The 12,018-nt window shown below is 44.6% G+C and overlaps 1 non-coding gene across 1 annotated transcript; it reads left to right on the top strand.

Annotated features, from left to right (window-relative positions):
- The first annotated feature begins 10,972 nt into the window (after positions 1 to 10,972).
- LOC126805335 (small nucleolar RNA R71) lies at positions 10,973 to 11,079 on the top strand. The gene has a single exon (XR_007674007.1). It is a non-coding gene; the product is annotated as a small nucleolar RNA R71 (small nucleolar RNA).
- Positions 11,080 to 12,018: the final 939 nt, after the last annotated feature.

Raw genomic sequence — 12,018 nt, 5'->3', positions numbered from 1 at the left:
ATGGGGGCTAGATCAATACTTTGGGGCCGTAGGCATCATGGAGGAGGATGCCAAGATAAAGACCGCGACTCTTTATCTCACCGACACCGCCATGTTGTGGTGGAGGAGAAGGCGAGGAGATGTCGAAAGAGGTATGTGCACCATCTCTACCTTTGATGACTTTGTTAAAGAGCTCAAGAAGCAATTTTATCCCGAGAATGCCGAGGATGAGGCAAGAGCTCGCTTGCGAAGGCTCAAGCACACCGGGCCAATTTGTGATTATGTTAGAGAATTCACTAACTTGGTGCTTGAGATTCCCGACCTATCCGACAAGGATGCTCTCTTCAATTTCATGGATGGTCTCCAATCGTGGGCCAAGACGGAGCTTAGGCGACGTGGAGTGCAAGACCTTGCTACCGCCATAGCCGTGGCCGAAGGCTTAGTTGACTTCTCAAGTCCAAGAGAGTCCACCAAGCCAAAGGAGAAGAAGAGCAACTATGCCAAAGGTGGGGGAGACAAAATCCAACGCAAGGAGGAGCCCCGTCGTGAGAGCTACTCGGCAAGGTTCAAGGATAAAGGCAAGTTAAGGGACATGCGGAGCTCGAACAAGCCCAACGACAACAAGTGCTTCTTATGCGATGGTCCACATTGGGCTAGGCATTGCCCACAAAGGAGAGCACTAAGTGCACTCTTAGGAAGTCATCAAGGCGAGAGTGAAGCCGAGGGTGGCAATGGAGGTGCACACTTGGGGTCTTTGCAGGTGCTTAATGCAATCCGCTCTACACCCAAGGTCCAAGCCAAAGGTCTACTCTTCACGGACATCACCATAGGTGGGAAGCCAACAACGGCAATGCTCGACACGGGGGCAACCCACAACTTCATTTCCATTGAGGAGGCACGCAGGCTAGGACTAAAGGCAAGCAATGGAGGGGGCTCCATCAAGGCGGTTAACTCACCTGCCCGCCCCATACAAGGAGTAGCTCGAGGAGTCAAGACAAGCGTGGGAGCTTGGAGTGGGAACCTAGACTTCTCGATAGTACCGATGGATGACTACAAGGTAGTCTTGGGGTTGGAGTTCCATGATCAAGTCAAGGCATTCCCGGTGCCATTCGCCAATAGCTTATGCATTATGGATGGCGAGAGGTCGTGTGTGGTGCCAACAACCCGAGGAGCAAAGCAAGACATCAAGGTCTTGTCGGCATTGCAATTCAAGAAAGGCATCAAGAGGGAAGAGGAAAGCTACTTGGCCATCCTTAGTGAGTTCGATGATGAGGAGCCAAGGCCACAAGATGACATGCCCAAGGAGGTGGCTGCAGTTCTTGAGGAATTCAAGGATGTATCACCCACGGAGCTGCCCAAGAGACTACCCCCAAGGAGAGAGATCGACCATGAGATAGAATTGGAACCAGGGACCAAACCACCCGCCATGGGTGCATACCGCATGGCGCCGCCGGAGTTAGCGGAACTAAGGAGGCAATTGAAGGAGCTCTTGGACGCGGGGTTCATTAGACCTTCGAAAGCCCCATTCGGTGCCCCGGTCTTATTCCAAAAGAAGAAGGACGGATCTCTACGCATGTGCATCGACTATAGGGCACTCAACAAGATCACGGTAAAGAACAAGTACCCTATTCCTCTCATTGCCGATCTCTTTGATCAATTGGGCCATGCACGATATTTTTCCAAGTTAGATCTTCGTTCGGGGTACTACCAAGTGCGCATTGCGGAAGGAGATGAGCCGAAGACCGCATGCATCACAAGGTATGGATCTTATGAATTTTTCGTCATGCCTTTCGGTCTAACTAATGCACCGGCGACATTTTGCACCTTGATGAACAAATTATTCCACCCCTACCTTGATCGGTTTGTGGTCGTCTACTTGGACGACATAGTGGTGTATAGCAAGACCATGCAGGAGCATGTGGAGCACTTGCGGGAAGTGCTTAAGGTTTTGAGGGAAAACCAACTATACATCAAGATGGAGAAATGCTCATTCGCCAAGCCGGAGGTGTCGTTCTTGGGGCACAAGATCAAGGACGGCAAGCTTATGATGGAGGATTGCAAGGTGCATTCCATCCAAGAATGGGAACCACCCACCAAGGTACATGACTTAAGATCTTTTCTTGGGCTAGTTAACTATTATCGCCATTTTATCAAGGGATACTCGGCGAGGGCTGCACCATTAACCGACCTTCTCAAGAAGAACAAGGCATGGGAATGGACAACGGAGTGTCAAGAAGCCTTTGAAGACTTGAAGAAGGCAATATGCGAGGAGCCCGTACTTAGCCTACCGGACCACTCCAAGCCATACGAAGTGCACACCGATGCTTCCGACTTTGCCATCGGTGGAGTTCTCATGCAAGAGGGGCATCCAATTGCTTATGAGAGTCGGAAGCTTAATGACACGGAGCGACGCTACACCGTGCAAGAAAAAGAGATGACTGCCATCATCCACTGCCTTCGAGTGTGGCGACATTACTTGCTTGGGACAAAGTTTGTGATCATGACCGACAATGTAGCAACAAGCTACTTTCAAACTCAAAAGAAGCTAAGTCCAAAGCAAGCAAGGTGGCAAGACTTCTTGGCGGAGTTTGATTACACCATGGAGTACAAGCCCGGGAAGGCAAACGTGGTTGCGGATGCACTAAGCCGCAAGGCGGAATTTGCAAGCATCTCTCAAGTCACTAGCCCATTACTAAGCAAGATCAAGGAGGGACTAAGGGTAGACCCTCAAGCACAAAGCCTCATCACCTTAGTGAAGGAAGGAAAAACCCGGAGGTTTTGGCTAGACGACGACCTTCTCTATACAAGAGGCCGCCGCATTTATGTAGCGAAGTGGGGAAGCTTACGAAGGGAGCTAACCAAGGAATGCCACGATTCCAAATGGGCCGGCCACCCAGGTATGAAACGCACACTTGCCTTGTTAAAGTCCATGTATTATTGGCCTAGGATGCGAGACGGGGTCGAAGAGTATGTGCGGACTTGTCTAGTTTGCCAACAAGACAAGGTAGTCCAGCAGCAGCCGGGGGGCTTGCTAGACCCCTTGCCCATTCCTGAGAGACCATGGGAGAGTGTTTCTATGGACTTCATCACTTGCCTGCCGAAGTCCGAGCAGTTTGGGAGCATCATTGTGGTGGTGGACAGATTTAGCAAGTATGCAACCTTCATGGCCGCATCAGCCGACTGCACTGCGGAGGAGACAGCAAGACTATTCCTACGCAATGTAGTCAAGCTTTGGGGAGTTCCAAAGAACATTGTCAACGACAGAGACCCACGCTTCACGGGGAGATTTTGGACGGAGCTGTTCAAGATGTTGGGGTCAGACTTGAACGTTTCAACAAGCTTCCATCCACAAAGCGACGGTCAAACGGAGCGCGTCAATGCTCTCTTGGAGCTATACTTACGGCACTACGTGAGTGCCAATCAAAAGGATTGGGCCAAGCTTCTAGATGTGGCGCAGTTTTCCTACAACCTGCAGCAAAGTGAGGCCACCAACAAGAGTCCTTTTGAGATCGTTTTGGGACAGCAGCCTACTACCCCTCTATCCCTTGCCACTCACTATGAAGGGAAGAGCCCAGCCGCATTCAAGTTCGCCAAGACATGGCATGAGCAAGCGGAGTTAGCTCGAGCGGCATTGCACAAGGCTGCCAAGAGGATGAAGAAGTGGGCGGACAAAAAGAGGAGGCATGTTGAGTTCAAGGAAGGAGACCTTGTACTTGTGAAACTCTTGCCGCAACAGTTCAAGGCCTTTAGGAAGGTGCACAAAGGCTTGATCCGCAGGTACGAAGGGCCATTTGAAGTCATCAAGCGCATCGGCAAAGTTTCATACAAGCTCAACCTCCCGCCCAAGTTAAAGATACATCCGGTCTTCCACGTGAGTATGTTGAAGCCATACAATGAGGACGAGGAAGACCCGTCAAGGGGCATATCCCATCGGGCACCTACGGCGGTAATCACCAACTTTGACAAGGAAGTCGATGAAGTACTCGCAGATCGGGTCATTCGACGTCGAGGCGTACCAAGTTACAAAGAGTACCTCATCAAGTGGAGAGGCCTGCCCGATACGGAAGCAAGCTGGGAGTCCGAGGATACGCTTTGGCAGTTCAAGGACATGATCCAGCGATACAATGAAGCGCGATGAGGGCATCGCGGGATTTGGTGGGGGAGAATGTCACATCCCGCCAAACTTAGCCAAATTTTACCTTGAGCATTCTAGACGGATCCGGAATATGGCGGAACACCTTGGAAGGTCATAGAAGATCCTAGAAGGTGATAGAAGTCTCAAGAAGCTTTGGGACATTTCCGGACTTCTCTAGAACCTTGGAGTGGCTAGTGGAACTAGACCATTCAAGAGTTCTCTAGAACACTCAAGGATCATCTTAGAGTCTCTTAGACTTGTGTAGAGTTAAGTAGAGTTCTCTAGAATTCTCTACAATGTACATAGTCCTAGAAATATCTAGAACTTGTAAAGTAGGATGAGGAGGCCTATAAATAGCAAGGCACCCCTCTCATTTCATCCATCAAGCAAGAAGCAAGCTATCAAGCATACTTGTAAGTTCTCTCTTGTTCAATATAAGTTCTCTTTCAAGATATTCTTCTTTGCCTTTCAATTGTTCTAGTAGGGTGTTTGCGAGTAAGGCTGACTTAGCATAAGGGAGTTGCTAAGGCCGCACGAGTAGCATAGCGAAAGAATTAAGCTCGTGACAATATGCTTAAAAGCTTTTCACACACAAGAGTTATGAACATAGTGAAAATCGAAAACCTCATGCAAGATACCAATCATATGCACAAATGAACCCAAACCATAAGCTTACTCATGAAACAAACTCCACAGATCAAGAGCTACTCATTTTAAGAATCATGCGGATCTTTAGAACAGGGATAGATTAGGCTCGGCATGGACATATTTTCAAGGTAAAAGGAATCACAAAGGTCATCCTCAAGACTTAGCAGAGCAAAACATCCACCTTATGTCGCCATACTCCATAAAACAAGGGCCAAATATCATCATGTTGGACCCATTCTTCACTTTATACATTGTGAAAACGAACAAAGGCTAAAGTCTAACATTATTGAGCCTTCAACAAATACATCACAACTCCAAATTCACCAAAAACAACATGTATGCCGAGATCTTTTCATATTCTTTTCATCTTTTCCTTTTCTTGCCGTGTATATATACTTTTTCTCTTCTTTCTTTTACGGCATCATACATACAATAGCATAACCCCACACTTGAATCAAATCATCACTCCATATTAACATCCACAATCGGCTCTGCCAAGCCTCAAAGACAAGGTAGAGATATAACTATACTAAGCAAGGATATAACATGTTGGTAATGAAAGAAAAGGCTTAACGTAGGCTCAAAGGGGTTAACACTAAGGTGTCCCAAGCAGGGCTCAAAATAGGGAATACGGCTTTTTGGCTTAAGTGGTGGAAATCCTAAAAAGATCCAACAATCCTTTTCAAAATCAGAGTATATTATGACATAAAGTTTCGAAAGTTTCACAAAGTAAGTTCTAGCATTCTCTAGTTCATTGCAATTCTATGGCATATGAATTGATCAAAATAGATATAATGAGGTTATAAAGCCAATAAATGATAGAATAAACTCTCCAAAGAAAGGCACATATGTATGGCTCGAATCTCACTTAGGTTACATGAATTCAAACAAGTAAGGAACATGCTCATTCTGTACCTAAGTTTCAAAATCCTCATCTACTACATGTTCGTACAAAATCTACACATCGATTAACCATCAAATAACAATGAAGTTTATTTCAATATCATGCTCATCTATCAACCAAAAATTCAAAGATCAACTCATCCTAGACAGTTAAAGGCATACCTAGGACTCAAAACAAAAACAAAACAACTAAACAACTTAAAAATCGAAAAACAGAACCAAAATGACACTAAAATTCGGAAATCAAAACAAAATCGAAACACATAAGCATCAAACAATAGATTTCAACTAATGATGTATACCCCACCCCACACTTAAAACTCACATTGCCTTCAATGTACAATATGATAAGCAACGAAAATTAAAAAGAGATAAGGGATAAGAAAATGCAAACACTCGTTGATGGCTCCTTCATTGGCTTAAGTTTAGAGTCTATAGCCTAGACTATCTCCAAAGCATCACTTGCTTGCCGTAGGATCAAGGAGAGACGTCTCCCCCACATTATGTTCCACGAAATTGTCATAGTACGGCTTCAAGCGATGTCCATTGACCGTGAATTCCTTTCCATGCACCATACTTTTGATCTGAATAGCACCAGAAGGAAAAACATTAGTAACAACAAACGGTCCAAGCCACATAGAACGGAGCTTGCCCAGAAACAATCTAAGTCGAGAATTAAACAAAAGAACTTTCTGCCCAACGACAAAGTGTTTCTTCCTAATCATGCGGTCATGGAATGTCTTAGTCTTCTCCTTGTAAACCATTGCCGAATCATAGGCCTCATTTCGAATCTCTTCAAGCTCATGCAATTGCAACTTCCTATGTAATCTGGTCTCATCAATGTCCATGTTAAAATTCTTCACAGCCCACCATGCACGATGTTCCAGCTCCACAGGAAGATGGCACGCCTTGCCATAGACTAATCGAAATGGTGACATGCCTAGGGGAGTCTTGTATGCCGTCCTATATGCCCAAAGAGCATCATCCAATCGTTGAGACCAATCCTTGCGTGATGGTCCCACAGACTTCTCCAAAATTCTCTTGATCTCACAATTAGATAGCTCCACTTGTCCACTTGTTTGGGGGTGATAAGGCGTAGCAACCTTATGCTTGATTCCATACTTCTTCAACAACGCCTCAATGGTCCGGTTGCAAAAGTGAGATCCTCCATCACTAATGATAACTCTCGGCATACCAAACCTAGAGAAAATGTTAGAACGAAGGAAATCTGCAACAACTCGAGAATCATTAGTCCGGGTGGCCTTTGCTTCCACCCATTTCGAAACATACTCCACACAAACGAGTATGTACAAGAAACCATTTGAGCTAGGAAAAGGTCCCATGAAATCAATACCCCAACAATCAAAACTTTCAACATATATAATCGGTGTCATAGGCATTTGATCTCTAGATCCTAAGTTTCCCATGCGTTGGCATCTATCACAAGTCATGCAAAAATGATATGCATCTTTAAAAATCGTAGGCCAAAAGAAACCACATTCTAACACCTTAAGAGCAGTCCTACGTGAACCAAAATGTCCTCCACAAGATTCAGAATGGCAAAAAGCAAGTATAGAATGATGTTCATGTTCAGGGACACACCTCCGAATGATTTGATCAACACAATGTTTCCACAAGTATGGTTCATCCCAAACATAATACTTAGCTAATGCCTTGAGTCTATTCTTTTGAGCATGCGATAAAGTATCCGGAAATTGCTTAGAAACAAGATAATTGACAATATCTGCATACCATGGTTCACTTACCTCAACTCGAAAGAGTTGCTCATCCGGAAAACTCTCTTGGATAGCCAAGGGCTCGGCATCTCTCACCAAACGACTCAAATGATCCGCCACAACATTGTCACTTCCCTTCTTGTCCTTAATCTCGAGATCGAACTCTTGGAGTAGAAGAATCCATCGAATCAATCTTGGTTTGGCATCCTTCTTTGTCATTAAATACTTCAAAGCTGCATGGTCAGTGTAAACAATAACTTTAGATTGAAGTAAGTAAGAACGAAACTTACTAGAGCAAAGATCACGGCAAGAAGTTCTTTTTCAGTTGTGGTGTAGTTTTGTTGAGCATCATTGAGCGTTCATGAGGCATAGTAGATGGCGTAGGGCTGCTTGTCCTTCCTCTGCCCTAGCACGGCTCCAACTGCATAGTCGGAGGCATCACACATCAACTCAAATGGCAAGGACCAATCCGGCGGTGCCATGATCGGTGCTGAAGTTAGGAGCTTCTTCAAAGTCTCGAATGCAAGCTTGCAATCATCATCAAAGTGAAATGGGACGTCCTTTTGAAGCAATTAACTCATTGGTCTCGCAATCTTGGAAAAGTCCTTGATAAACCTACGATAGAAACCTGCATGGCCAAGAAACGATCGAACATCCGTCACACTTGTGGGGAGGGGTAAGTGACGCACAAGATCTATTTTAGACTTATCAACCTCAATTCCTCTAGATGAAACAATATGGCCTAAGACAATGCCTTGCGTGACCATAAAATGACATTTTTCCCAATTCAAAACCAAGTTAGTTTCTTCACAACGTTTGAGCACAAGTTCAACATTTTCCAAACAAGTTTCGAAATCTTCACCATAGACAGAAAAATCATCCATGAAAACTTCAATTTTAGAACCAATATACTCGGAGAAAATGTGATACATACAACGTTGAAACGTACCTGGGGCGTTGCATAAACCATAAGGCATGCGACGATAAGCAAACGTACCAAAAGGGCATGTGAACGTAGTCTTCTCTTGGTCTTCTTCCGCAACACTTATTTTGTTGTATCCACTATATCCATCAAGGAAACAATAGAAAGAGTGACCAGCTAACCTCTCAAGCATTTGATCAATGAATGGCAATGGCATGTGGTCCTTTCTTGTTGTCGCATTCAGCTTCCTATAGTCAATACATACTCTATGACCGGTCACTGTCCTTTGAGGCACCAACTCATTATCTTTGTTCCTCACCACCGTGATGCCTGACTTCTTTGGCACAACTTGAATGGGAGAGATCCACCTACTATCCGAGATGGAGTAGATCACGCCACAATCGTGCAACTTAGTGATTTCATCCTTTACAGCTTGCATCATTGGTGGGTGAAGGCGTCTCTGACCTTCCTTGGTTGGTTTGGCACCATCTTCTAACAATATTCGATGCACACACATGGTAGGGCTGATTCCCTTGATGTCGGCTAGGGTCCATCCTATTGCCGTCTTGTGTCTCTTCAACACTTCAATCAATCTCTCTTCTTGCTCCTCATTAAGTGCAGATGAAATGATCACGGGCAATGTATCCTCTTCTCCTAAAAACGCATACTTCAAGTGGTCCGGAAGAACCTTAAGATCAAGCTTTGGAGCTTGTACCACAGAAGGAAGATTCTTGTTAGTAGTTAAGAGAATTGGACTAGGAGAGACAAAGTTTACCTCACGTGCAACCTCAAGAGAGGTCACGTTCTGATGACTGAAGGATGGCACGGCATTGTTAGCTTCTAACTCCAAAATGTTAGAACCGTCACTTGTAAATCCGGTTCCTTGGGCAATGGTGAGTGCCAACTCGTCATGTGCCAATGTATCAAGATAGTTATCTGCAAGGGAATCAAGTATGTCAACTGAAAAACAATCACTTAACTCCGAAAGGGGATACCTCATAGCTTCAAAGATGTTGAAGCTAATCACTTCACCATCGAACTCAAAGGTGAGTGATCCACTAAACTCATCTATTCTTGAAGGGGCGGCCCAACAAGATAGGGACCTCCTTGTCATCTGCCTCCGTTGGCTCCATGTCAATGACATAGAAGTCGGCAGGGAAGATTAAGCTCGTAACCTGCACAAGAACATCTTCAACATAGCCCAAAGGGACTTTGTTGGAACAATCAGCCAATCGAATCACAACATTGTCACGTTTCAAATCACCTAGACCTAGGTCCTCATAGATATAATACGACATTACATTAATAGATGCACCTAAGTCTAGCATTATCTTCTCAAATGTCATGTTTCCGATTGTACAAGGGATAGAAAAACTCCCTGGATCCTTAAGCTTTGGTGGTATCTTCCTTTGGAGCACGGCATAAACCGTCTCACTCATTGTGACAACCTCATTCTCTCGAGTCATCCTCTTGTTGGTGCACAATTCTTTCAAAAACTTAGCATACCTAGGATTCTGTTGTATGCATTCAATAAGAGGCATGTTCACTTCCACCTTCTTGAAAATGTCAAGCATGGCTTGATCAGAGCCATCCTTCTTTTGCTTTGCAAATCTACTAGGGAAGGGGACACGAGGAAGATCATTAGTTGAAACCAAACCACTAGAGTTAGGATCCTTACCTTTGTCATGCACGGCATGATCTCCTTTTGGTAGAGGCACGACATCATTGGCTTTAGAGGAGGCAGGGTCCTTCTCTAAGTCTTTGACATTGAAATTCTCGGCCTCTTGTCCTTTAGAAGGCACGGCCTTCTTGTGTTGCTGCAATGGAGCATCCAAGATCCTCCCACTTCGTGTCATCATGGCCTTCACGTTAGGATTAGGCTCAGTTTGGCTCGGCAATTTTCCTCCTTCATGGATCTTGCCCATGAAATCGATCACTTGTCCCATCTGCTTCTTAAGCTCGGTTATGTCCTTAGAATGACCTTGTTGACCAGTAACTAAAGCTTGATTAGCAGAGTTTAGATTTTGTTGCCCTTGAGCAAGAGACTTCAAAAGTTCATCATAATTAGGTGAAGATGCATTATTCGAACCATGAGCATTAGAGTTAAAGGGAGCAGAACCTTGAGGTACCTGAGGCCTCACAAACAAACCTGAAGGATGAGGTCCTTGACCTTGAGCATTGGATGGTTGAGCATTGTTGCTCCAACGAAAATTTGGATGATCTCTAAGTCCAGGGTTGTATGTGTTCGAGTATGGATCGTACCTAGGCCTTTGTTGCCCCATAAAATTCAACTATTCTTCAGTCATTGCACCATTTGGACAATTGTCAGTCGTGTGATCCTTGAAAGAACAAATACCACATGCTTGAGGGTTGATGCTCGAACCATTGAATGCCTTGACTAGAACGTCAAGTTTCCTTTCTAAAGTAGTCATCTGATTCCTTGCATCAACATCATACACCCCACGGCTCTTGCTTCCTCTCTTCTCCTTGGAACTAAATTGGCGATTGTTGTCAGCCAAGTCATCAATCAAGGTGTAAGCTTCTTGACCGGTCTTGTTCATGAATGTGCAGCCACATGCCGAGTCCACCATGCTCTTATTGGTGGTGTCGAGTCCTTCATAGAAGAATTGCACCAAGTCATCCAACGAAATACCATGGTGAGGGCACTTCCTTTGTAGTTCCTGAAATTCCTCCCAAGCCTCATAGAGTGAATCACCATCCTTTTGAGTGAAGTTCTGAATCTCCCTCCTAAGTCTTTTCGTGAGTTGAGTAGGGAAGAATTGCTTCAAGAACCTCCTAGTCATTTCGTCCCATGTAGTGATGATTCCTGCAGGCAAAGAATACAACCAACGTTTAGCATCATCCTTAAGGGTAAATGGAAACAAAAGCAACCTCAAGCCTTCTTGAGAAAGATGATGAATCGATTGGAGCTTGCAAATGTCCAAGAACTCCCTAAGGTGAACATTAGGGTCTTCCATTGAAGAGCCAGAGTACTTAGGCAGCTGCCCAAGCAATTGAACAGGAATGGAGAAGTTAGCTTCATCAGGTAGAGTGAAAGCAATGCATGAAGGTGATTCAGGGGTGGTGGGAATGAATGCATTCTTGAGTGCCATTGGAGCACCAACAGGAATTATGTCAGGGTCCGCAATTGTGTCTAAGTCTGAATTGAAGATGAAGGGGAAGGAAAGATCCTCCTCTTCTTCTCATCTAGGTGAAGAGTTTAAGATTGAATTGCTTGGAGATGTTTCGAAATTTAAAGGTCTACTTATGAAAGAGTTGTTTAAATCTCTAAGTGCTTGAATTCGATCCTTGAGCTCTTGTGTCTTCTTAGAAAATTCGGACATGCATAGTACCTGTTGTACGAAAGTTAAAGAGTTAGCATTGAAGAATACACAATGAACACATATAATTCGTGCCTTCCCTTAGTCACACACACGCACACTTATGGGGAAGGGCACGGCAACTATGTTGTCAAGTTTACAAAGAGTTAGTTCTTTACGTTTACAAAAGTTCATACAATTCACAAGTTCTTTTTGCCATTTCAATGATTGAACGATCGATTGATTCTAAGTTGTAAACCAAGGTGGACGTGCGGCCTAAGTATGGATGCCTAGACACAAGATCAAGTCTTTGTTTCAGAAGGCCTTGTAGCTCAATCAGAGATAGTGAACATGGTAGGACTCATTTGTTGAACT

This window comes from Argentina anserina, chromosome 1 (genome assembly GCF_933775445.1).
Source record: "Argentina anserina chromosome 1, drPotAnse1.1, whole genome shotgun sequence".
Lineage (NCBI taxonomy): Eukaryota > Viridiplantae > Streptophyta > Magnoliopsida > Rosales > Rosaceae > Argentina > Argentina anserina.
Note: the sequence above shows the minus strand (reverse complement) of the source record. Positions and strands in the feature narration are given on the sequence as shown.